This window comes from Ranitomeya imitator, chromosome 2 (genome assembly GCF_032444005.1).
Source record: "Ranitomeya imitator isolate aRanImi1 chromosome 2, aRanImi1.pri, whole genome shotgun sequence".
NCBI classification, from domain to species: Eukaryota; Metazoa; Chordata; class Amphibia; order Anura; family Dendrobatidae; genus Ranitomeya; species Ranitomeya imitator.
In genome coordinates, this window is record NC_091283.1 from 171240712 (window position 1) to 171265806 (window position 25095).

The 25095-nt window shown below is 45.3% G+C and overlaps 1 protein-coding gene across 1 annotated transcript in view; it reads left to right on the top strand.

The window, feature by feature from the left end:
* CACNA1B (calcium voltage-gated channel subunit alpha1 B) overlaps window positions 1–25095 on the top strand; it is a 467134-nt gene that overhangs the window by 192270 nt on the left and 249769 nt on the right. The window lies entirely within an intron of this gene.

The following is a 25095-nucleotide window of genomic DNA, read 5'->3' on the forward strand; positions in this document are numbered from 1 at the left end:
GCGAAACATCTGGCTGGCACAACACAGGGGCAGAAGAAAAACGACGCTTCAACTCCTGAAAAGCCTCTACAGCCGCAGAAGACCAATTGACCACATCAGCACCCTTCTTGGTCAAATCAGTCAATGGTTTAGCAACAGTAGAAAAATTAGCGATGAAGCGCCGATAAAAATTAGCAAAGCCCAGGAACTTTTGCAGGCTCTTCACAGATGTCGGCTGAGTCCAATCGTAAATGGCCTGGACTGTAACAGGGTCCATCTCGATAGTAGAAGGGGAAAAAATGAACCCCAAAAAAGAAACCTTCTGAACTCCAAAGAGACACTTTGACCCCTTCACAAACAAGGAATTTGCACGAAGGACCTGGAACACCATTCTGACCTGCTTCACATGAGACGCCCAATCATCCGAAAAGACAAAAATATTATCCAAATACACAATCAGGAATTTATCCAGGTACTCTCGGAAGATGTCATGCATAAAGGACTGAAATACTGATGGAGCATTGGAAAGCCCGAATGGCATAACCAGGTACTCAAAATGGCCCTCGGGCGTATTAAATGCTGTTTTCCATTCATCGCCTTGTTTAATACGCACAAGATTATACGCCCCTCGAAGATCTATCTTGGTGAACCAACTAGTCCCTTTAATACGAGCAAACAAATCAGACAGCAACGGCAAAGGATACTGAAATTTGACTGTAATTTTATTAAGAAGGCGGTAATCAATACAAGGTCTCAAAGAACCATCCTTCTTGGCCACAAAAAAGAACCCTGCTCCTAACGGTGATGACGACGGGCGAATATGGCCTTTCTCCAAGGATTCCTTTATATAACTCCGCATAGCGGCGTGTTCTGGCACAGATAAATTGAACAATCGGCCCTTAGGAAACTTACTACCAGGAATCAAATTAATTGCACAATCGCAATCCCTATGAGGAGGTAGGGCACTGGCTTTGGGCTCATCAAATACATCCCGATAATCCGACAAAAACTCTGGAACTTCAGAAGGAGTGGAAGACGAAATAGACAAAAATGGAACATCACCATGTACCCCCTAGCAACCCCAGCTGGACACAGACATAGATTTCCAGTCCAATACTGGATTATGAACCTGTAGCCATGGCAACCCCAAAACGACCACATCATGCAGATTATGCAACACCAGAAAGCGGATATCCTCCTGATGTGCAGGAGCCATGCACATGGTCAATTGAGTCCAGTACTGAGGCTTATTCTTGGCCAAAGGCGTAGCATCAATTCCTCTCAATGGAATAGGATACTGCAAGGGCTCCAAGAAAAAACCACAGCGCCTAGCATACTCCAAATCCATCAAATTCAGGGCAGCGCCTGAATCCACAAATGCCATAACAGAATAGGATGACAAAGAGCAAATCAGAGTAAAAGACAATAGAAATTTAGACTGTACCGTACCAATGGTGGCAGACCTAGCGAACCGCTTAGTGCGCTTAGGACAATCGGAGATAGCATGAGTGGAATCACCACAGTAAAAACATAGCCCATTCCGACGTCTGTGTTCTTGCCGTTCAGCTCTGGTCAAAGTCCTATCACATTGCATAGGCTCAGGCCCATGCTCATATAGTACCGCCAAATGGTGCACAGCTTTACGCTCACGCAAGCGTCGATCGATCTGAATGGCCAAGGACATAGACTCATTCAGACCAGCAGGCATGGGAAACCCCACCATGACATCCTTAAGGGCTTCAAAGAGACCCTTTCTGAAGATTGCTGCCAGGGCACATTCATTACACTGAGTGAGCACAGACCACTTTCTAAACTTCTGACAATATATCTCCGCTTCATCCTGACCCTGACACAGAGCCAGCAAGATTTTCTCTGCCTGATCCACTGAATTAGGTTCGTCATAAAGCAATCCAAGCGCCAGGAAAAACGCATCAACATCACGCAATGCCGGATCTCCTGGCGCAAGGGAAAATGCCCAGTCTTGAGGGTCACCACGTAACAAAGAAATAATGATCTTTACTTGTTGAACAGGGTCACCTGAGGAGCGAGGTTTCAAGGCAAGAAACAATTTACAATTATTTTTGAAATTCAAGAACTTAGATCTATCACCAAAAAACAAATCAGGGATTGGAATCCTGGGCTCTGACATTGGATTCTGAACCACAAAATCTTGAATGTTTTGTATCCTTGTAGTGAGATTATCCATTCAAGAGGACAGACCTTGAATGTCCATGTTTACACCAGTGTCCTGAACCACCCAGAGGTAAAGGGGAAAATAGAGACAAAACACACTGCAAAGGAAAAAAAAGGTCTCAGAACTTCTCTTATCCCTCTATTGAGATGCATTAGTACTTTGGGCCACCTGTACTGTTATGACCTGGTGGTCAGGACAATAATGGACCTGGTGGTTAAGAGCACACGGAATGACCTGATAGTTACTGATAATAAGGACGAGCTCTGGGACGTGGGAACTCTGCTGACCGCAATCCCTAAACCTATCAAACACACTAGAAATAGCCGTGGATTGCGCCTAACGCTCCCTATGCAACTCGGCACAGCCTAAGAAACTAGCTAGCCCTGAAGATAGAAAAATAAAGCCTACCTTGCCTCAGAGAAATTCCCCAAAGGAAAAGGCAACCCCCCACATATAATGACGGTGAGTAAAGATGAAGATACAAACACAGAGATGAAATAGATTTAGCAAAGTGAGGCCCGACTTACTGAACAGTCAGAGGATAGGAAAGGTTACTTTGCGGTCAGCACAAAAACCTACAAAAAGACCACGCAGAGGGAGCAAAAAGACCCTCCGCACCGACTCACGGTGCGGAGGCGCTCCCTCTGCGTCCCAGAGCTTCCAGCAAGCAAGACAACAAATTAAATAGCAAGCTGGACAGAAAAATAGCAAACCCAAGAAATACAAGCTGGAACTTAGCTTCTGATGGGAAGACAGGTCACAAGAACAATCCAGGAGTGAACTAGACCAATACTGGGTGGCATGGAGCAAAGATCTAAGTGGAGTTAAATAGAGCAGCAGCTAACGAATTAACCTCGTCACCTGTGAAACTCAGAAACACCCACCAGAGGAAGTCCATGGACAGAACCAGCTGAAGTACCATTCATGACCACAGGAGGGAGCCCGACAACAGAATTCACAACACATCATGCTTCGATCTGGCCTGCTGCTGTCAGGATATGGTGGGAGTCAGAGTTTCACAACAGTGGCAATATCATGGGTTGCCAACCCCTATGTAAGATATGCCGTACTACTCACAAAAAGTTAGGGATATTTGGATTTCAGGTAAATTTATGGAACACATAAAACGTTCACTCTACAGTGATATTTTATCATGTAAGTAGGGCATTTAAGTAGAAGCAGTCAATGGTTATTTCCTCATCTCAAACAATTTATTGAAACAAAAGCTAACAACAGTGGTGGGTATACCCCAACAAAAATGTCAATGTCTCAATAACTTCTCATGTTGCCTTAAGCATCAGCTATAGCTTGACAACGATGTCTAATGCTGTTAACAAGAGGAGTTATTGTCTGTTGAGACATGGTTTCACACTCTTCTTGAAAGGCGACCATCAGGTCATTGAGATTCTAGGGTACAGAGTAACGAGCCTGTACACGGTGACTTAGCTGATCCCATAGGTTTTCTATGGGATTCAGGTCGGAGAATGTCCAGGCCTCTCCATTTGAGGTACCCCAGTCTTCAGCACACATTCCCTAATGATGCGACCTCGATGAGCTGGAGCATTGTCGTCCATGGAGATAAAATTAGGCCTGTGTTGTTCATGCAGAGGCATAGTGACTGGATAAATGATGTTCTTCAAGTAGTAGGGACTTGTCACTATACCATTCACAAAGTGTAGGGCAGTTCGGTATTCACTACAGCACCACCAAAACCTCCTCTGGTGACAACAGTGGCAGATGCATAGAGCTCTCCCTGATGTCTCCAACATCGATGGTGGCCATCATTTCTGATCAGAGTGAATCAACTTTCATCAGTGAGCAGCACTGAGGCCCACTGGTCCCTCGTTAATCGTAGATGCTCCCTGGTGATGACATCTGTGCCTGGTGGTGTGGTCAGGTACTCTTGCAGGATGTCTAGCACGTAGACCATGAATGATCTAACGTGACAATTGAGTACCTCTCACCCACCTTACATGTGTCTGGTGTTGTGTGGTGTTCATCATCCAGTTCCCGAAGGGAATTGTTCACAATGAAGCGGTCATCAGTGTGGGATGTAGCCAAAGGACGTCCACTTCTCTGCCTTTCTGTGACTCTTCCAGTCTCTCTGTATCTCTGTTGCAACCTGCTGATGACTCTGTGACACTAAGCTCAGTGGCCACTTCCATCTGAGAACATCCTTCTTGAAGCCTCCCAATAGAAAAGTACTGTTCATCAATTGTTAGGTGTTGTCTTGGTCTCATGATGTCTAAATGTGAACCGCATGTATGCAAATTGCATACTTGAGGTCACGCGTCCACGACTCTGCGCACCTGAGAATCAACACAGCTCGCAGTGCGTGCAATGTGAGGATACACAAGTTTGCAGTCACATAGAGTGACTGCCAACTTGTAGCCTAATGCCGGACATGAATGTGTACAGGCTACAGCAGAGACGTCATGTCAACAGTGCTTTAGCCAATCACTGGGTGCAGTGGTTTGTGCCTTCTGCCAGTAAACCTAGTGACAGGCAGCAGCGGCGATGTCATGTCAACAGTACTGTAAATTATTGGGCTCAGCAGTTTGAGCCGTCTGCCTGTAAACCTAGTGATTGGCTGCAGCACTGATAATGTGACTTCCCCATTGCATCCTGTACGCAATCACGGGAACAGCGGCAGATGCGCATCACCGGGCGTGGGGTGGCTGAGTACATGCTTATTTTATTACAGCCACGACAAATTTGTTAAAAAAAAAAAGTTGAAAGGGGAAACCATTTTTAAGGGCATGTCATTCAGCCTGCCAGCCCAACTCTGCTGTACACGTATGAGGGGCTAGTACCCTGAAACAGCTGCTTGTAGATGGTTGGGAGTGACTAATATCCCTGGTCATGAGGCTCACTAAAGGGTTGGGCAGTAAGGTATGGATTCGTTATGAGTGGGCACTAATCAGACAGTTTTCTTCCAGGAGAACAGTAAGTTGCACTAAATGATTACTGTATATACAGGTGCTTCTCACAAACTTAGAACATCATCAAACAGTTAATTTATTTCACTTGTTCAATACAAAAAGTGAAACTCATATATTATATAGAGTCATTACACACAGAGTGATCTATTTCATGTGTTTATTTCTGTTAATGTTGATGATTATGGCTTACAGCCAATGAAAACCCAAAAGTCATTATCTCAGTAAATTAGAATACTTTATAACACCAGCTTGAAAAATGATTTTAAAATCCGAAATGCGAAATGTTGGCCTACTGAATTGTATGTTCAGTGAATGCACTTAATACTTGGTCGGGGTTCCTTTTTCATCAATGCGGCGTGGCATGGAGGCGATCAGCATGTGGCGCTGCTGAGGGGTTATGGAAGCCCAGGTTGCTTTGATAGCAGCCTTCAGCTCGTCTGCATTGTTGGGTCTGGTGTCTCTCATCTTCCTCTTGACAATACTCCATAGATTCTCTATGGGGTTAAGGTCAGGCGAGTTTGCTGGCCAATCAAGCACAGTGATACTGTTGTTTGTAAACCAGGTATTGGTACTTTTGGCAGTGTGGACAGGTGCCAAGTTCTATTGGCAAATTAAAATTTCCATCTCCAAAAAGCTTGTCGGCAGAGGAAAGCATGAAGTGCTCTAAAATTTCCTGGTAGACGGCTGCGCTGACTTTGGTCTTGATAAAACACAGTGGACCTGGATCACCCCCACGTAAGGGCAATGGGGTGCTCGGTACAGGGTCCTTCAGTTCCCTCAGCGAGGATGTCACGGTGGCCCGACCCGGACCGTGGCCCTATGAGGGGCGCCCAATAAAAGGCAGAGTTCATAGATAACGGTTGTGTTCGTGACGCCACCTGTGGTATTCGGTCAGGGTGACCGACGCTGCTTAGGGGTCCGCTGGGGTGATGGAATGGCAGCTAGATGGTATACCTTCCCACAGGTGAAGTATATCCCCAGGGCTTCCCAGAAGTGTAGATGGTGATGGTGAATGGTGCAAGGCGCGGTGAATAACGAGGACACAATGGGTGCAGTCTCTTTTACCTTTACTGAAGGCTTCAGCATGCACAGTCCAGAGTGCCGGATGACAGGGTAGGCAGAGTCCGGCCGGTCTGATGGCAATTCCAGAGTCCCCTTATCCAGGTGGAAATCAGTAGCCTTCCCCTTGTGCACAGTAACATAGTAGGTCCCTACTTGCATTAGCTACCATAAGGTCCTCACTCTTGTTACTTCTCTCTCTCTGTCCCCCAGATGGATACGACATAACCCGTATGACGGTGGTGGCCTGAGGCTATTTTATAGGGACCTTAGAGACGCCCCTCCTCCGCGTTGCCACCTTGTCTACTTAGGTGTTTAGGTCGGACAGCCAACTTGAAATCGACTGCCCTGCCGGTCTCTGAAGTAAAGCATAGAGTCTATTACTCCCTCGGTGTTCCGCCCACCGGATCTGCGCTCAGATGGAGGCAGCCTGCTTCTAGCTGGTCTCCCACTGTTGTTTCACTCCTGTTGCTATGACTTCTGTGCTCACTCACTACGGCACACTTCCCTTCTTGTCCTTCCTTAGGAGGCTGCCGCATGGGTTGCAGGCGCAGCTCCGTGCCCTTCCTACTGAGCCGCTGATGTTTTTTCTTGTTCCTCTGTCTGCCTGACAGGAATCCTCTGGGCCGAGCCCAGTCTGCTTCTCTCCCTCTCCTCCTCCTGGCTCCAACTGTCTGACTTCCTAACCATCCCCCAGTTTTACCCAAATGTGAGGAGTGGCCTAATAGGTAGAACCTTTTGCTCCCCCTGGTGGCCAGCGTGTGAAGTGTGTGTGTGGCTGTAATACCTGGCAGGGTGAACTCCTTTGGTGCCATCAGACGTAGCATCACTCCCCCTGGTGGAAGAACGACATTATTGCAACAACCAGGACTCTGGGGCGCTGCAGACCTACACCAGCAGATGACATGGCTCCCCAAACCATCACTGATTGTGGAAACTTCACACTAGACCTCCAAGAGCTTGGATTGTGGCCTCTCCACTTTTCCTCCAGACTCTGGGACCTTGATTTCCAAATGAAATGCAAAATTTATTTTCATCTGAAAACACCACCTTGGACCACTGAGCAACAGTCCAGTTCTTTTTCTCCTTGGCCCAGGTAAGACGCTTCTGGCATTGTCTATTGGTGATGAGTGACTTGACACAAGGAATGCGACACTTGTGGCCCATGTCCTGGATACGTCTGTGTGTGGTGGCTCTTGAAGCAATGACTCCAGCAGTCCACTAATTCTGAATCTTCAAATTTCTGAATGGCCTTTTCTTAACAATCCTTTGAAGGCTGCTGTTATCCCAGTTGCTTGTGCACGTTTTTCTACCACACTTTTTCTTTCCACTCAGCCTTCCATTATTACGCTTGGATACAGCACTCTGTGAACAGCCAGCTTCTTTAGCAATGACCTTTTATGGCTTACCCTCCTTGGGAGCCACTCCTTGTCCAGAATGACTGCTTTCTAGACATCTGTCAAGTCAGCAGTCTTCCCCATGATTGTGGAGCCTACTGAAACAGACTAAGAGACCTTTTTAAATGCTTAGGAAGCCTATGCAGGTGTTTTTTGTTAATTATTCTAATTTACTGAGATAATGACTTTTGGGTTTTCATTGGCTGTAAGCCATAGTTGGAGCGCCCCCAGACACAGGGCCACGAGTTTTTGGTACCGGGCCTCTCTGGTTCAGTTCTGAGGCTGTCACGGTGGCTAGACCCGGTCCGCGACCCTGCTAAGGGGAATCCAATAAAGGTGGTGCAGTCTGTCAGGGGTTTATGATGCCACCTGTGGTGTTCGGTCAGGGTGACCGACGCTGCTGTGGGATCGGCTGGGGTAATGGAATGGCAGCTGGATGGTATACCTTCCCACAGGTGAAGTATGTCCCCAGGGCTTCCCAGTAAGGTGGATGGTAATGGTGTAGGGTGCAGTCAATAACGAGGACACAGGGTTGCAGTCTCTTTACCTCTTTACTGAAGACTTCAGGATCCTCAATCCAGAGCACGCTTAACAGGGTTATCGGAGACCGGCCGGTCCGATGGGCACATCCAGAGTTTCCTTCGCAGATGGAAATCGTTGCCTACCACTAGCGCCTGTGTGTTGTAGTCCTACCCTGCTGAGCATTCGGAATAGTCCTCACAACTGCTGTTCTCGTTCGTTCGTTCTCTACAGCTCTCTCTCTCTTTAGTTCCAGATGTTACTAGTTTCACGTCCCCCAGATATGTTATGGCTAGGACGCACCCGTATGACGGGAAGGCCTGGAGGTCTTCTGGGACCCTAGAGATGCCCCTCTCCCACTGTTGCCCCCTATGACTTCGTAGGAAATTTAAGGTAGACAGCCAACCTATAATTAACTGTCCTGCGGAGTAAGGCCTAGAGTCAGTTACTCCTTCGGTGTTCCGGCCACCGGCTACGCGCCTCAGTAGGATGTTGCCTCAGTCTCACGGCACGACTCCTACTGGTACTCCTTTGTGCTTGATCTCGTTTACACTGTTCCACAATATCCTTCCCTTCGTGTCTCTTTCTTAGGATACCGCGCAAGGTAGTGCAGGCGCGGTTCCGTTCCGTTCTGCTCTGTTCGCTAGGCACCTGCCAGGTTCCCACGCCTGACAGGGACCCCCTGTGTGTTCTCCCTGCAACACCCCCTGCCACGGGATGTTGCCTGAATCCAACCCAGTCATCTTCTAACTAACTTCCTCCCCATCCCCTAGTTTTACCAGTGTGAGGAGTGGCCCAATAAGTAAAGCCTTTTTCTCCCCCTAGTGGCCGGAGTGTGAAGTGTAATGTGTTCTGGTGATACCTGGTCAGGAGAACTCCTTTAGTGCCATCAGACGTACCATCACTCCCCTTAGCGGCAGAGTGTCATACTGCAACGACCAGATCTCTGGGGCGCTGCATAATCATCAACATTAACAGTAATGAACACGTGAAGTAGATCACTCTGTTTGTAATGAGTGACTCTATCTAATATATGAGTATCACTTTTTGTATTGAAGAACTGAAATAAATTAACTTTTTGATGATATTCTAATTTTGTGAGAAGCACCTGTATGTTTCAAGAATTTGAATCAACCTTTTCCCAAGAAATCTGAAAAGTAGTGTCTCTTGGACTGCATTTGGTGGTATTTTTGCTAGTATATTTTTGGTAGTATAGTGCTCTGTAGTACTATCCAGCAGTATCACTCATGCACTGCATAGTACTATTTTTCGTGCACAGCCAAGACCAATTTTTTAACAGCAGTCCCATGAAAATCCAAAGATAACCCATTGTGATACCATGATTCATTTTGCCAAATGACAAACCTCTCTTCTCGATCTGTGCCTCCACACTGTGTGCAAGGGGATGCGTAGAGATGTTATTACTTCTGCACCTATATACACTGTGTGCAGAATTATTAGGCAAGTTGTAATTTGATCACGTGATACTTTTTATACATGTTGTCCTACTCCAAGCTGTTCAGGCTTGAGAGCCAACTACCAATTAAGTAAATCAGATGATGTGCATCTCTGTAATGAGGAGTGGTGTTGTCTAATGACATCAAAACCCTATATAAGGTGTGCTTAATTATTAGACAGCTTCTTTTCCTTTGGCAAAATGGGTCAGAAGAGAGATTTGTCGAGCTCTGAAAAGTCCAAGATTGTGGGATGTCTTGCAGACGGATTGAGCAGTCTTGAAATTGCCAAAGTTTTGAAGAGTGATCACCGAACAATCAAGCGTTTCATGGCAAATAGCCAACAGGGTCGCAAGAAGCGTGTTGGGCAAAAAATGCGCAAAATAACTGCCCATGAATTGAGCAAAATCAAGCGTGAAGCTGCCAAGATGCCATTTGTCACCAGTTTTGCCATATTTCAGAGCTGCAACGTTACTAGAGTAACAAAAAGCACAAGGTGTGCGATACTCAGGGACATGGCAAATGTACGGAAGGCTAAAAAACGACCACCTTTGAACAAGAAACATAAGATAAAACGTCAAGACTGGGCCAAGAAATATCTTAAGACTGACTTTTCAAAGGTTTTATGGACTGATGAAATGAGAGTGACTCTTGATGGGCAAGATGGATGGGCCAGAGGCTGGATCAGTAAAGGGCAGAGAGATCCACTCCAACTCAGACGCCAGCAAGGTGGAGGTGGGGTACTGGTAAGGGCTGGTATCATCAAAGATGAACTTGTGGGACCTTTTCGGGTTGAGGATGGAGCGAAGCTCAACTCCCAGACCTACTGCCAGTTTCTGTGCAGTAGGTACAGGATGAAGTCGGTACCGTTCAAGAAAAACATGATTTTCATGCAGGACAATGCTCCATCACATGCCTCCAACTACTCCACAGCGTGGCTGGCCAGTAAAGGTCTCAAAGAAGAAAAAATAATGACATGGCCCCCTTGTTCACCTGATCTGAACCCCATAGAGAACCTGTGGTCCCTCATAAAATGTGAGATCTACAGGGAGGGAAAACAGTACACCTCTCGGAACAGTGTCTGGGAGGCTGTGGTGGCTGCTGCACGCAATGTTGGTCGTAAACAGATCAAGCAACTGACAGAATCTATGGATGGAAGGCTGCTGAGTGTCATCATAAAGAAAGGTGGCTATATTGGTCACTAATTTTCTTTTATTTTGTTTTTGGATGTCAGAAATGTTTATTTCTATATTTTGTGCAGTGATATTGGTTTACCTGGTGAAAATAAACAAGTGAGATGGGAATATATTTGGTTTTTATTAAGTTGCCTAATAATTCTGCACAGTAATAGTTACCTGCACAAACAGATATCCTCCTAAGATAGCAAAATCTAAAAAACCCACTCCGACTTCCAAAAATATTAAGCTTTGATATTTGAGTCTTTGGGGTTAATTCAGAACATAGTTGTTGATCAATAATAAAAATAATCCTCTAAAATACAACTTGCCTAATAATTCTGCACACACTGTTTTATGGCTTTATGCTTTTCTATGATTAATGGCCTGTCTTACTGAGCAGCTTGCATGCAGACTATAGGGGAAGTGAAGGCAACAAAGATGTCTCCCAGTGGGGTGCAAGGAACACAAAGCTGCATTGTGATGTCTTTCTGATAGCGGCTAGAAATAGCGGTGGAAACCACGTAGTTATCTGCATCAATGTTCTCACCAAAAGAGTATTTTGTTTTATCTATTACTCATATAGTGATGGCATATTCTTGGCTTTATAGGTTATAAACATTATATTGACAATCCCATAGAGTTATCCCTCCTCTGCCATCTGTACAGCGGGCACAGTGCAGTCAGGGGGTAACGTTCTCTTTCACCATACCCTGACTCCTCCATTAGATGCTGGAATGAGAAGTGTGATCCATCACTGCGCAGAGCACGTCTCCTCCAGAGTCCAGGGGTGGCGGCTTTACACCACTCCATCCGATAATCGGCATTGTGCTTGGTGAGGTAAGGCTGCATGCAGCTTCTCGGCCATGAAGCTCCCGGAGGGGCCGCAGTGTTTGTGCTGATGTTACACCAGAGAAGGTCTGGACTCTGCAGTTATGGGGTCAGCAGAGCGTTGGTGACTTTTCTGCCCTCTGCTACTCAGCACATGGCCCCCTGCCCTGTAATGTTACAGGGTCTCCACTTTGTGGCTGCGGTTCCTTCCACTTCTCAATAATATCACTCACAGGTGATGGATTTACAGTAGGAATTAAAGTAACGACTCGAACATCTCTCTCTCAGAAAACATATTAATTGGACCTTTTGTCATTTTTTAGATTATGTTGTCCTCCCGTTGAAATCAATGGAACAAAATGTCTAAAACCTCAAGTCACCAGCAGCATTCTCTAACCCCAGTGGTAAAAAGAATCAGTGTAAATTCACGAACATTGCGCATCTGGAAGTGAGGGCACTACCATGAAAATATGTGAACCCGGCCTTTTATTGGCCTTGTCATGTATTGGAAAATTCATCAGCGCAGTTGATTCAGTTGTAGTCAATGAGATTTTTAGGTCCTGTGAAATGAGGACATGGATTTTTTTCAGGAGGGTGATGGTAAATCCCAGTAATTGCTTGCTGCTTACTGGCTGGAGTCACGGCCGAACAGGGGAAGCTTACTTCAGCTGCTTCATTTATCATTCATGAGGATGGAGCTATGTGTGGTGTTCCTAGCAGACTATTGAGTGATGGTTTGCAGTCGAATGAGAGATTGATTGTTTTCAGGAATGAAAGCAGTGATACCAGAACATACAGTTACGGGTGAGGTCAGGAAAGGCAAGATGGTGGACGCGGCTGCACGGTCCTATGCAAACATTTCTGTTTCCCCAAAGAGGCACACAGAGGTAATGGTTAAAATTTCAGTGAAACATCCAATCACTTAAGTGAATCTGTCAACAGGTTTTGCTATGAAATCTGAGAGCAGCATGGTGTTCCTGCAGAGATCTTGATTCCATTGCATCACTTACCGGGCTGCTTGGTGCAGTTTTGATAGAATTCCTTTTTTCTCTGCTGTAGATGCAGCGGTGCTGTTAATGCTGAGCTGGGTATAGCCCCCACCCCTCCCCCCCCCATGCACCACTTATTATCAGCTTTCCGTGATCATTGTCAGCAAGCTGCCAATCAGTGGTGGGGGTGTGGTTACACGGAATAGTCTGACTGGTTTGTACACTAGTCCTGTAGTGATAATCTCCTGATGATAAAGCACTGATTGTATTAAATCTACAGCAAGCTACTGAGCATTGGTCACCATTGAACACCTGACTGGCAGCACCTATCTTCTGGTAGAGGAAGCAAAGAGACTGGCGGGGGCACTAATAAAGTCCCTTTTTTATTTATCACTTGAATAGGTTTGGACTGCTGCCCAATATTGTGGAGGGAAGAGCAGGAACAGCTCTTATAAAGGGAGATCTCACCCTTTTCCAGGAGGTTTCCAGACATTCTCGGAGAGTTGACGCGTAGGAGACAGATACGATGCTGTTAATAATGCAATTAATAATTTCATCTCTCACAGAAACTAAGGGGAAATTAAGTCTGTTTAAACACCTCAGTAAACCAGAATATTGTTCATCACATTGTTTTCATAACCTTTCTATATCTCCTCACAAGGAACCAAAGGCACAACCCAATAACTGGATGCATCCAAGGTGGATCTGATGGATTGTAACTTTGGCATTTGTCATGTAGTGAACCCTCCTCAGAGCTTTATTCTCCTTTCACAGTCTGGATTCTACATTGTAGAAACTTGTGTCCATCATCTTCACCATACATTTTATGTTTGTAGCATGGTGCACGTGATAATTACCTGTCTGCCACCATGGATGATGGAAATGATGTATCTTGATCATTCAGATATATAGTTGCAAATCAAATTATTCACCCCCAGTGCAAATTATTAGCAAAGTTAGCAAAACTTTCTGCTGTTTGTAATAGATCAATCACAGCTATTACAACAACAAGTGGTTTCTCCACATTCAGCATAACATTCCACTTTTACTGACTCCTGCAGTCTCACCATTATTCATCCCCCTAAATAGAATCCCTCACTTGTCTCTGGCTCCCAATGCAATAATCAAGGGCTTCTTAAGTTGCATCAGACACGCTGGAGATACAACAAATGTAATGCCTAGGCGTTTGTGACTGTGATGTTTGATTGTATTTTAGAATTATTGCTAAGTCAGGAGAACTGTCCTTAAGTTAAATGGTGATTGCCTTACACAAAAAATATACATAAAGATACAAAGACATTGAATGTTCGTAGTGATGGGGCTTGTAAGAGGAACACTGGCTACGTTATTTGGATGTGGCAGAGAAAGCTGCTACCGACTGCCACCCTGGAGGTGGCTTTGTGATGACAGCAGTGAAGCTTAGTGGTGGTTAAATGATGCCAACAGTAAAGCATAGTGGTGGCTCATTGATACCAATAGTAAAGAATGATGGTGGCTCAGTGATGCCTATGGTGAAGAATGGCTGTGGCTTGGTGAAGCCTATAGTGAAACATAGAGGTAGGTCTGTGATGCCAACAATGAAGCAGGATGGTGGCTTTGTGATGCCAAAAGTGAAATGATGACTATACTGAAACATAGATGTAGCTCGGTGATGACTACAGTGAAACATTGCGGTAGCTCGGTGATACAAAGAGTGAAGCATAATGATGGCTCAGTGATGACTACAAAAGAAGCTTGGTGATGGCTACAGTGAAGCATGGCTGAGGCTCAGTGATGTTCTGGGGTTGCTTTGCTTCCTCTGGCAATGTAATCCTGCAGCGTGTGGAGGACAAGTTGGATTCAATCAAGTATCAAGAAATGCTAGAAGAAAACATCCTGCTTTCTGTGAGGAAGATGAAGCTTGGGCATCTTTGGACTTTCAAATGAGACAATGCATACCCCAAAGTCCACCAAAGCTTGGTTTCAGAAGCAGTTCTGGACGATTGTAGACAGGTCATTACAGCCACATGTCCACCCTATAGAAGAGCTTTATGAGTTTTGAAGAAGGTGGTTGTAGGAGCAAATCCAATAATATTAGTGTCCTGAAGGCCATTTCCCATGAGGAGTGGGCTAAGATTCCACGGGAACGTTGCTAGAAGCCTGTGCTTGGCTATACATCACACTTGCCGCAGGTTATAACAGCCAGAGGGGAACTACTACCAAAGATGTTTGCCATGAAAGGGTGAATAATTTTGAGACTGCAGTAGTAAGTAAAAATTGCATTTTCTGGTGGGGTTTGGAAAACCATTTGTTATATTAGTTGTGTTGAGCCATTTACAGTAGTGCTATCCCCCAAGTTGAAAGGTTGTTCCCAGTACTAAATAATAACTTTAATGACTGCTCACAAGAAACATTGGCTACCCGCCAGCTCCCCGTTAAGGATATGCAGCATTACTTCTGGAACAGAATTATAAAGTTCCTGCTACTAACAGACACCACTAGGGGGAGCTCACTGCACGAGATTAGACCGCTGCCACTGAGTACATCAATAAGAAACAAAGAGATGACGATTACAAAAAGCCCCCACTAAATCTTGGCTGTTAAGGAGCAGAATTATACAAAAGGACGCATTAAATCGGATATATAAGGCAAGACATGGATTTGTTTCTCTGGGCTTAGAAGCTGGAGCCAGCCAAGCGGGAATGAAACACATCTATTATATATAGTGATCTAGAACAGGCTGCAGGCAGCCGTCACACGCGCTTATTATACTGTGCCGTCGGAGACTACATTCTGGTGCTAGAATGCACAATGTCAGTCACACGCAGGGCGCTGCATCCTGACAGATCTGGATTTTTTAGTCAGCATCTTGTCAATGAACTGTCGTTGTTGTATACGAGAATAGTAATTCTTGCAGTAAAAAAAAATTACATGCAATTATGTTATTTAAAATGGGGAAAAAGTGTTTTCACATCCCTCATGTGTGGTTGTAATGTACCTGAAAAATCTCAATATTTAATATCAAATTAAAATATTTTAAAATTAGAATATTAAATATGTGCCCAAGAAATAATGTTCTTGTTATATACAGCTATACGTGGCATATGACGTCCAATTTCACTTGAAGTACTGAATGGGTCAATCTTGCAATCAGTGGTGCGGCCATTTCTCCAAAGTGTCCCAGGAGCAATTTTTCTACCCAACAACACCAGGCCGCATGTTGTTGATGCTCCCATGAGCAGCTTGCATGGCTTAAATATGCTACCATGGCCTTCAGCGTCTCCAGAATTGTCTCCCATTGAACACATCTGCAACGAGAGCTGCCAGCAGTGGATCTTGATGATTTGCTGTTAAAGTGCAGAACCTTCCTTAGACGACCATTAATAACCTCAGTGATAGCAGCTGATGCTGTAAGTGTTGGGATTTCTACACATGGCTCATACTCCAGAATGTATAAATCGAGACGTTTTCAAAATCTTGTTTCCATTTTTTCCTCATTGACAGATCAGCAACCTGTCAATCCATCCTTTCATTTCCATAAATCTGCAACTTCTTGGTGTTGCAATTTCAATGTTGAGGAGTGTATACACAATGGAAGTTAGGGTGATGCCGGATAACCCTTTTAAAGAATTTTTCATGTTCGTTTTGTCTATGACCTATCCTTAGGTTGTCTATTTCAGATTATTTGGGTCCAACTGTCTGCACTTTTGTTGTCAGCGCTCTCCTCTACATATCAGTGGCTGTCCCATTACCCTAAATACTACAAAGCTTCAGTACCAAGCACAGCTGGTAAAATGCAGACAAACAGAGCAGAAAAGACTGCCGAACCACAGAGTGTCAGAAATCCTTCAAATAGCTTATCAGAAGGGCCGCCAAGAGGGTGGCCACCACCAACTGGACATTGATGGCCAATCGTAAGAATAGGCCACCAATATTTTGAATCTGGAAAGCCCCCTTAACCCAACGCATTTTACAGAAGCACATTCCCAGTGTCAATTGCTGCAAACTGAGTTCCATCGCGGGTGATGTTCCTGTCTGTACGTTCCCTTGTTTCGCAGGCAGGACCATACCCCCGAATTGCTCTTGAACTGCAGAACTCCCAGCCCTTCATGGCTTTTATCTGTTTGTATCTGTCATCATTGATGCTCCTCAGAGAACAATAATGCCAATCTACTGAATTATTGTATTGAGCTTTTGGTTCCAATCGAGTAGCCACAGAAAGGTTATGCAAATATATTTTAATTAGTAAAGCGCCGGATCGTTTACCAGAGCACTTACATTTACTTTTCATTTTTCCTCCGTGTTGAATGAGGGAGATGAAAATGATATTTGAATTGTTAATAGTATCAGACTCTGAGGCAATGGTATGGACACGAGCTAATCCCTCATTGACAATACATGAGAGATTCCTGTGTATTTAGTGCCGAGACACTGGAGAATTTATCGGAATGCCAAGGAAGAGGAAGCAATTTTATTAAGACATCTTTTACATATTTTATTAAGTGTTCTTTACAGACTTTTACCTCTCCCAGGTTTGGAAGGGGCAAGGCTGTTAGTGTAGGGCCCCATCAGAAGAGGTTGCCTTGCCCTTGGCAGATGGGCTAACATGCATGGATCAAAATGTGCACTAGAAGCCTCAATCTTGTAAGTTTAGTCTGCATGCCACTAATGAATTGCAAAATTCATATAGTTAAAGGTGTTGTCCTGGTTAAAGGTTCAAGTCTATAATCACTATGTACAGTGTGCGTGCCGTCAGGGTTTTCCGGGACCGGCAGCCTCACTCAATACAAGTGAATTGAGCCAGGCTGGATACATCTGTCCAGAATCTGTCCAGGGGTTTGCAAATCACAAACTTCTGATCATATGATCGCGACCGTTCCTGAAGACGGCACCAGAGTATCCTGACAGCGTGCACTGCACGCACTGTAAGGATTCGCAAGTCTGCAGTCACAAAGAGAGATTACAAACTTGAGCCCCAAGCCTGGACAACCCTTTTAATGCGTGCATGCTCAGAGTACGGTGGCACCTGTCTGTATACTGCTGCATTACAGTCGCAGCCATCTGTATATTTATTGCATTTGCTAAAAGGTAATGATTGATTTTGTTAGGTTGCTTTTACATTAAGATCTACGCTGGCAAATCTGAAGATCTTAGCTAGGGCATTGAAGTCACCTGGCTGGAAGTAGCATATGATTTGGGATTTATGACCCCCATTGGACAAACTTTTCGCAATTGAATCCCAGTTCCAGTCGTGTTATGCCACATGCAATCAGAACCGCTATTATGGCATGTTCACACCTGGCGTAACCGCAGCGCTTTTGCCGTATGTTTTACACAGCGTATTTGGTGCTCAAAATACATAGCATTTTACCGAACCAGCAGAATGAATTAGATTTCTGAAATTGCAGACACACACTGCTTTTTCTTTTCCTTGCGTAATTCAACCATCAATGTGTTTTTTCCCAATCTGCAGCAGTTTAATTCTTTCAGCGTTTTTGCAACAATGTTCAGAAATTCATATTAATGGAAAAAAAACAACCTGCAAGTAAAAATGCATAGTTTTTCCTGGCTTAACACTATTTTTGGTGCAGAATAATCCACCACAGTTACGCTGTGTGTGAACATACCCATATTGCTTGCAAAGTCACAGCGCCACCTTCCTTTTCAGACCTTTGCTTCATCAGTGCAATGAGCATGCGCCCACTACCGATGGATTCTCGAGGGTAATGCATAAATCCTATTTATGCCAGGTCTGACATGGGCACGTCTGGAAATCCGAACCCTAGGTGTGTGCAGACAGGATTATGGTTTAGTGGCCCCAAGTAAATTTCCTGTTAATGCGCACGCTCATGGCAGCCATTCCTCCAGCTGGAGGGTCAGCCGCGGCTCCCCACATCCCTTGCTGGAGTAAAAACAAAAAAGACACATAGTGGGCCATCTAAAAATATCTTTAAAAAAAGGTACAAATGACTAAACCAGAATATGTATATATATATATATATATATATATATATATATATATATATATATATATATATACAGTATATATACTGTAGACAAGTCCAGAGATGGCTGTTCACAAAACAGCCATGAAATTTCTAACAAAGGCGACTTGGACTCTTTTACGTAATATGTGGATGCATTTATCCCGCTGAGTAATGGACGTGTCAGCCGCACACTGTAACACAATCATTTATCAGCAATCCTGGGTATTGGAGACATTTCCCAGCGCACCGACGTCTGCTGTGGTGCTCCATGATTATTGTAGCTAAAACGAGGATTACATGATAAACCAAAATGATAGCACTAGCTATATAGAAATATTTTTGTGCGCAAGGCCATCGAAATCTTAATAATTAAATACACAGAAATGTGAAGTCACAAGAAATCCACCCCGTGGCAGCTGATAGTCCAAGCGTCGTCTGTCTCGTCAATGAAATACAATGGATGGGGAATTCTGAAAAGGGATATTAACATATAATTGATGCTGTCTTGAAGGTAAAGGGCCGTCACCAAATCTTGATGAGATTTACACTTCTGTTTTGTTCATTTATTTTGCATTTTATTCATTATTTTGCATTTTTTCTACACTGACTAAAACCTTTGAGCATCACTGTATATCAGTCTGATGAAGGCCCAAAAGGGCTGCTTTGGGGATGGTATTGGGCCCCTGTGATCGCCTGCACAGGTTGTACCAGTGATGTCCGCCCCTGCTCCAGGTGTATGATGGTTCTCAGTGTCAAATCCGGCCTCTTTGGCTTGACAAGCAAAGGCTCCAGATTTAGGACATTTGTTTTTCTTTAAAATTGAGATAATTGAAGACTACTTGTTGTCAGTTCCTTTCCTCCTCTGTAGAGCATGTAAGGTTTTATTAACAAAGGCCGTGGAAACGATTTTGTGTAGACTACACAGAATGTACTCCGCTGTACACAAGAGCTGGGCAGGGCAAATGGGTTAATTATTAATGCTTTTGGTTGGCGAGGCGGATGTTAAATGACATTAGAAGGAAGTGGTGATGGGAGGCAGAAGGAGTCTTCTGGGAGAATGACCTGACTCACATTTTTACGGCATGTTTTTTTTTTTTGCTTTGAATTTTAGGAATGGTGTTTATTATATTGGGTGATGAAAAAAAACAATGTGTGTGGGAGAGGGGGAGAGCGCTGCCAAACTCTGAGAGTCCAGCTTCCATCTTTGCTTGGTTTTCAGGATCTTTAGGACAATTCATTACACTCTTGTTTATTAGGTCTATGGAGAGGGCATCAGCACAAAGGTTTTCACTACTCATAAAAATAAGTAATGTAGCTGAAATAAGCTGGGCCCCTCTCTTCTACCTTAGCGATATGTACGTGGAGCACCCCTGTGGGCCGTGGGGTACTCGGTACCGGGTCCTTCTGTAGTCAGTGGGGATGTCACGGTGGCTGACCCGGTCCGTGGCCCTCGGGAGGTCCATTAATGTTGTGGGGGAAGGGTCTTTAAAGGGATAATGTTCGTGACGCCACTTGTGGTATTCCGTCAGGGTGACCGACGCTGCTTTAAGGGGTCCCCTGGGGTGATGTTATGGCAGCTAGATGGTATACCTTCCCACAGGTGAAGTATGTCCCCAGGGCTTCCCAGAGTGTAGATGGTGGATGATGTAAGGCGCAGTGAATAACAAGGACACAAGGTTGCAGTCTCTTTACCTTTACTGAAGGCTTCAGCATCCACAGTCCAGGGTAGGCACCACAGGGTAGGCAGAGTCTGGCCAGTCTGAAGGCAAATCCAGAGTCCCCTTTTCCAGGTGGAATTCAATAGCCTTCCTCTAGCGCCTGGGCGTTGTAGTACCTCCCTGCTGAGCAACTCGGTGAGGTTCTCACAACTATTGTAGATGTTAAGTCTCTTCCCTCTGTCCCCCTGACGGATAGGACAAACCCGTATGACTGGTGGCCTGAGGCTTTTTATAGGGACCCTAGAGACGCCCCGCCCCCACAGGTTGCCACCCTGCCTCCTGGGTAAATGGTCGGGCAGCTAACGTGGAATTAACTGTCCTGCCAGTCTCTGAAGTACGATACGATACGATACACTGAAGTAATGGCATAGAGCTCTTTACTCCCTCGGTGTTCTGGCTACCGGTCCTGCGCTTCAGAAAGAGGCAGCTTGCTTCTAGCTGGTCTCTCTCTGATGTTTCACTCCTGTTGCTATGACTTCGTTGCTCACTCACTGCAACACAATTACTTTCGTGTCCTTTCTTAGGATGCTGCCGCACATGGGGCAGGTGCAGCTCCGTGTACCTTCCTTCCGTAGGCCGCAGTCTGGAGCTGGCTGGCACCCAACTCAGCCAGCTTCTGCCAAACTCGGTCAGGACCCACTGACTCTCTCCTTCTCCCTCCAGTCAGCTTCTGTCCCTTTCTCTGACTAACTTCCTCCCCAACCCACCAGTTTTACCCAAGTGTGAGGAGTGCCCTAATAGATAAAAGCATGGCTCCCCCTGGTGGACTGGAGTGTGAAGTGTGTGTAGTGGTTGTGATACCTGGACAGAAGATCTCCTTCATTGCCTTCAGACGTAACATCACTCCCCCTGGTGGAAGAATAACATTACTGCAACGAACCAGGACTCTGGGGCGCTGCATATGTCCTTGGACATTTATCCAAAAAAACATGCCTCTATAGGTCAGCTATCGGTCCAATGTTACAGGATGCTAAGTAAGGGTGGACATATCATTGGTGCAACCTGGACAGCCGCAAAAAGAGCTGAAGAGGTAAGGGGGCCACTACCACCTCCAAAGTAGGTGAAATTTTGAATTATGTTGAGCTATTGGTGTTACGCCTCAGGGAGGCGAGCTAACTCTCGAATAGACCCTCTGGACTGTGGAACCAACCCTCCCCTAGGCGAGCTGACCTGGTGAGGACCGATCCCTATACAAGGACCGTCAGGGGCAATCCCATAGGTCGCTAATACCACAGCAGCCGGTACTAAGTGGGGCGGCTAGTAGAGAAGTGGGGAATGAGAAGAGGAGGATCCTAAGGGAGATGGACGAGAGAGGGATACAGGAACCAGGGATATGGACTGAGGAAGGATGGGTCAGGACTCTGGACAGAACGGCTGAGGCAGGCACTACGGAGAGAAACAGAGTTAGCAGGATGAGGAAAGTGCAGACAGCGCAGCGCACAGAGTAGCAAAACGGGCCTGAGTTTCTAAGCAGGGGAAACCCATATAATAATCCGGTGCCTCCTCTAAGAGGAGGGAGCCTAATATACCGCATGCCTCACCCCGATAGGCTGAACAGCGCTTCCGGGTCAGGGCATGTTGGATCCATAAAAAGCCGATGATATGCGCGGCCGCAACCTAAGTGAGCCAGGGCGCATGCGCGGGAGCCGGGATCTCACTGCAGAGCATGTGACCGCAAGCAGGGGAGAAGTGCAGCGGGACAAGGCAGGAGCAGTGCAATAGGACGCCGAAGGAACAGCGGAGGACTGGGCAGGAGCAGCTGAGGACCGGGCAGTGGCGGTAACAATTGAACTGTAAAGGAACCATACACTGTTCTTGTGTAATGCAGATGATCAGAATGCAACAGTGTAGACAACAGGCGGGATCAACAATCTACTTCTACTTTATTTACTTAATAGGGTTAAATGCAGGATAGATTATTATCACAGATAAATCTCACAAGAACAATATTCACAGTATCATTTAAAGGCAATTAAATGGTTAGTACATTACAAGATATATGTCCTCGAGATCAGTTTGGGGTCTACATTCCAAATGAGTCTAACCGGGAAAGGGGCAAACACTGTATTTGGTGGGAACAGTCTCTAGGGCACTGTTGCAGCTTTCTGGGCCTTGACAAAGTTTAATATAACTTTCTAGGCTGCATTAGCAGCAGCCAGACCCTGCGTCATCTGCAGCCTCCTCCCTGCCCAAAACTGGTACCGTGAGTCTGTGCTGGAAGCAACGACCCGGCTCACTGGCATCCTCTGATTACCAGCCTAGGTAAGAGTCTCTGGTTGCATATTTTCCAGGTATCGTCAGTGCTTGACTGCCAACAGGCGTCTCCTTGATATGGTAAAATGTGGGGGAGGCTGTTCCTCGACTCTTGACTGGCATAATTTTGGTTCTGGATCTTGGCTGGCATTGCTCTGGTCTTTGGTACTTGACCAGCGTAGTATGGATCCCAGGCTTCGACTGGAGTTATCTGGATCTCGCTCACTGGTCATCACGCCCTACCTGTCATGCTCTCTAAAGCACGTCTCAGTACCTTGGCCACAGCGTCCCTTGAGCCTGGTTTGGCTCTGATCATGTTCTTCCATTGGAGCGGGGCACAGATCTTCCTCACAACTCAGCCCTTCTCTGGCATCTGATCGCTCTCGGACTCTTCTGTGGTGATGGTGGCTGTAAGCCCACCTCGCAGGCATACAACCTGCCCTGGTACAGGTTCTGGCACCAACTCCCTCTTATATGCCTGGCCAGGCTTTTATCTCTAGTCACTGCAACAAGGGTGTCACCTGCCCTGGTGTCGTCCTTTTAAAACTCTTACCCTGGGGGCCATGTGCTTCCTTCTTGGTTCCCGCTAACACATTTCTTTCTTTTTTGCTTTGTTTGATCCAGCAGATGGTGGCGTCCACTTACAGTTATTTAATCTCTCTTGTCCATTCCGCTACACTTACACAGGGACCCTTTTGGGTCTGGGTCCAACAGTGATGCTAAGGGCATGTGGACAGAGGTTATTTCAAGTGTTTTTTTTTTTTTTTAAAGCAAAAGCTAAGAAAAACTCTCCAAATCTTGCTTAAAAACTCAAAACTCTACAAAAACTTTTGCTCCAAAAATTCAGTGAAAAGACTCCTTGTGCAAACACCCTTGAGGGGTTATCCAGCGATGTCTAGAGCCAATAATGTTACAGCCTGCATACTTGCTAAGACATGTGCACAATCAGCAGGTATTCTGAGTCTTGTGAATTAGTAGTGTAGGGAATAAAGCATGTGCACAATACCCACCTATCGGCAAGTTGAGGGGGGTTACATCATCGGCAACGTTCACTTCCGATGTCGAAGTGAACGAGTCTTCATATCACTGGATAACCTCTCTAAAGGGGTTATAAAGTGTAAAAAAAGATGGAGCTTTAGTCCAAGAACAGCACTACGCAGTTCCACAAGTTGTGGTTGGCATTGGCTCTCAGCTCCATTAAAGTGAATGGGGCCTAGCTCCAATACTACATGCAACCCATGGACAGGTGTGGTGCTGTTTTTGGAAGAAACCAGTCATGTTTTTTTTCTAATCCCAGGCAACCCCATTTAAGTTGTGAGTTGTCAATATTATAACTCCTCATGACAATATTAATACATTTTCAAGATACATAAGGGCAATGATAATTTTGCCCAAATTATAAAAGACTGTGTACTAAAGATGATCTTCCATATTCCGGCATATATTTTTCAGATCATGTCTGCTTTCCGTAAGTTAAACTCCTCTGCGGTGTAATCAGCACCTACTCCTCATTGCACGATTATCCCTCCTGGGACTGAGGCACTGGTTTCCAGTCCAGGGGTTTGTCAGTCATTTCCTGTTATCTGCAGGAAATGTCTGGAGGCATTGATTAAATATGAATCAGTTATGGAAGCAAAAAAGAAATTTGCTTCAGTATGTAAAATTACAAGAAAGGAGTCTACCCCCCTACCGCTAAGGGGCTTGTTCTGCTTCTCTAACCTTACTCTTCCTTCTCACAAATGTTCGTACTTTAAGACTTACCGTCTGCAAGTTTGTTCTTAGCATTGTATCCATATGCTCTTAGATATGGCGAGAGTCTAAAAATCCTGACTGCAGGTTTTCTAAAGTTTTGCTATGAATTTGGAAAACAAAACCGCAATTTGTGAGCACTAGCGATTTGGTGTTACCAGGTGGCGCTGCACGGTATTACCACAATACCATCTAGTCATTACATTTTCAGTGAGTAGGACACCACTAGAGTCTTATTCTATCTTATTCTACAGATTGAAAGATATATTTTTCACTGTAAATAATCTCAACACTTTTTGGTTACATTGCATACATTATTCCTGCAATGGTAGTTTTATACCATCCTGAAAGTCCTATGAGACTTCCTGTACCAATGTCATTGTCATCAAGCAATGCATATTACCATGTACCTTGAGCCCATCCGAGGAGATGGTGGTCAGGACCAGACCTTATCAGAACGTATCATCACACACAGAGGTCACATCATCCATGAGTGAGTTAAAGGGAACCTGTCACCTGAATTTGGCGCGACAGGTTTGTGATCATATGGGCGGGGTTTTCTGGTGTTTGATTCACCCTTTCCTTACCCGCTGGCTGCATGCTGGCCGCAATATTGGGTTGAAGTTCATGCTGTGTCCTCCGTAGTACAAGCATGCGCAAGGCAATCTTGCCTTGCACAGGCATGTACTACGGAGGACATAGAATGAACTTCAATCCAAATTTTGGCCAGCATGCAGCCAGTGGGTAAGGAAAGGGTGAATCAAACATCCGAAAACCCTGCCCATATGACCACAAACCTGTCCCGCCAAATTCAGGTGACCGGTTCCCTTTAACGGAAAGAAATACCCTACTGGTCAATGCCACTGTGGG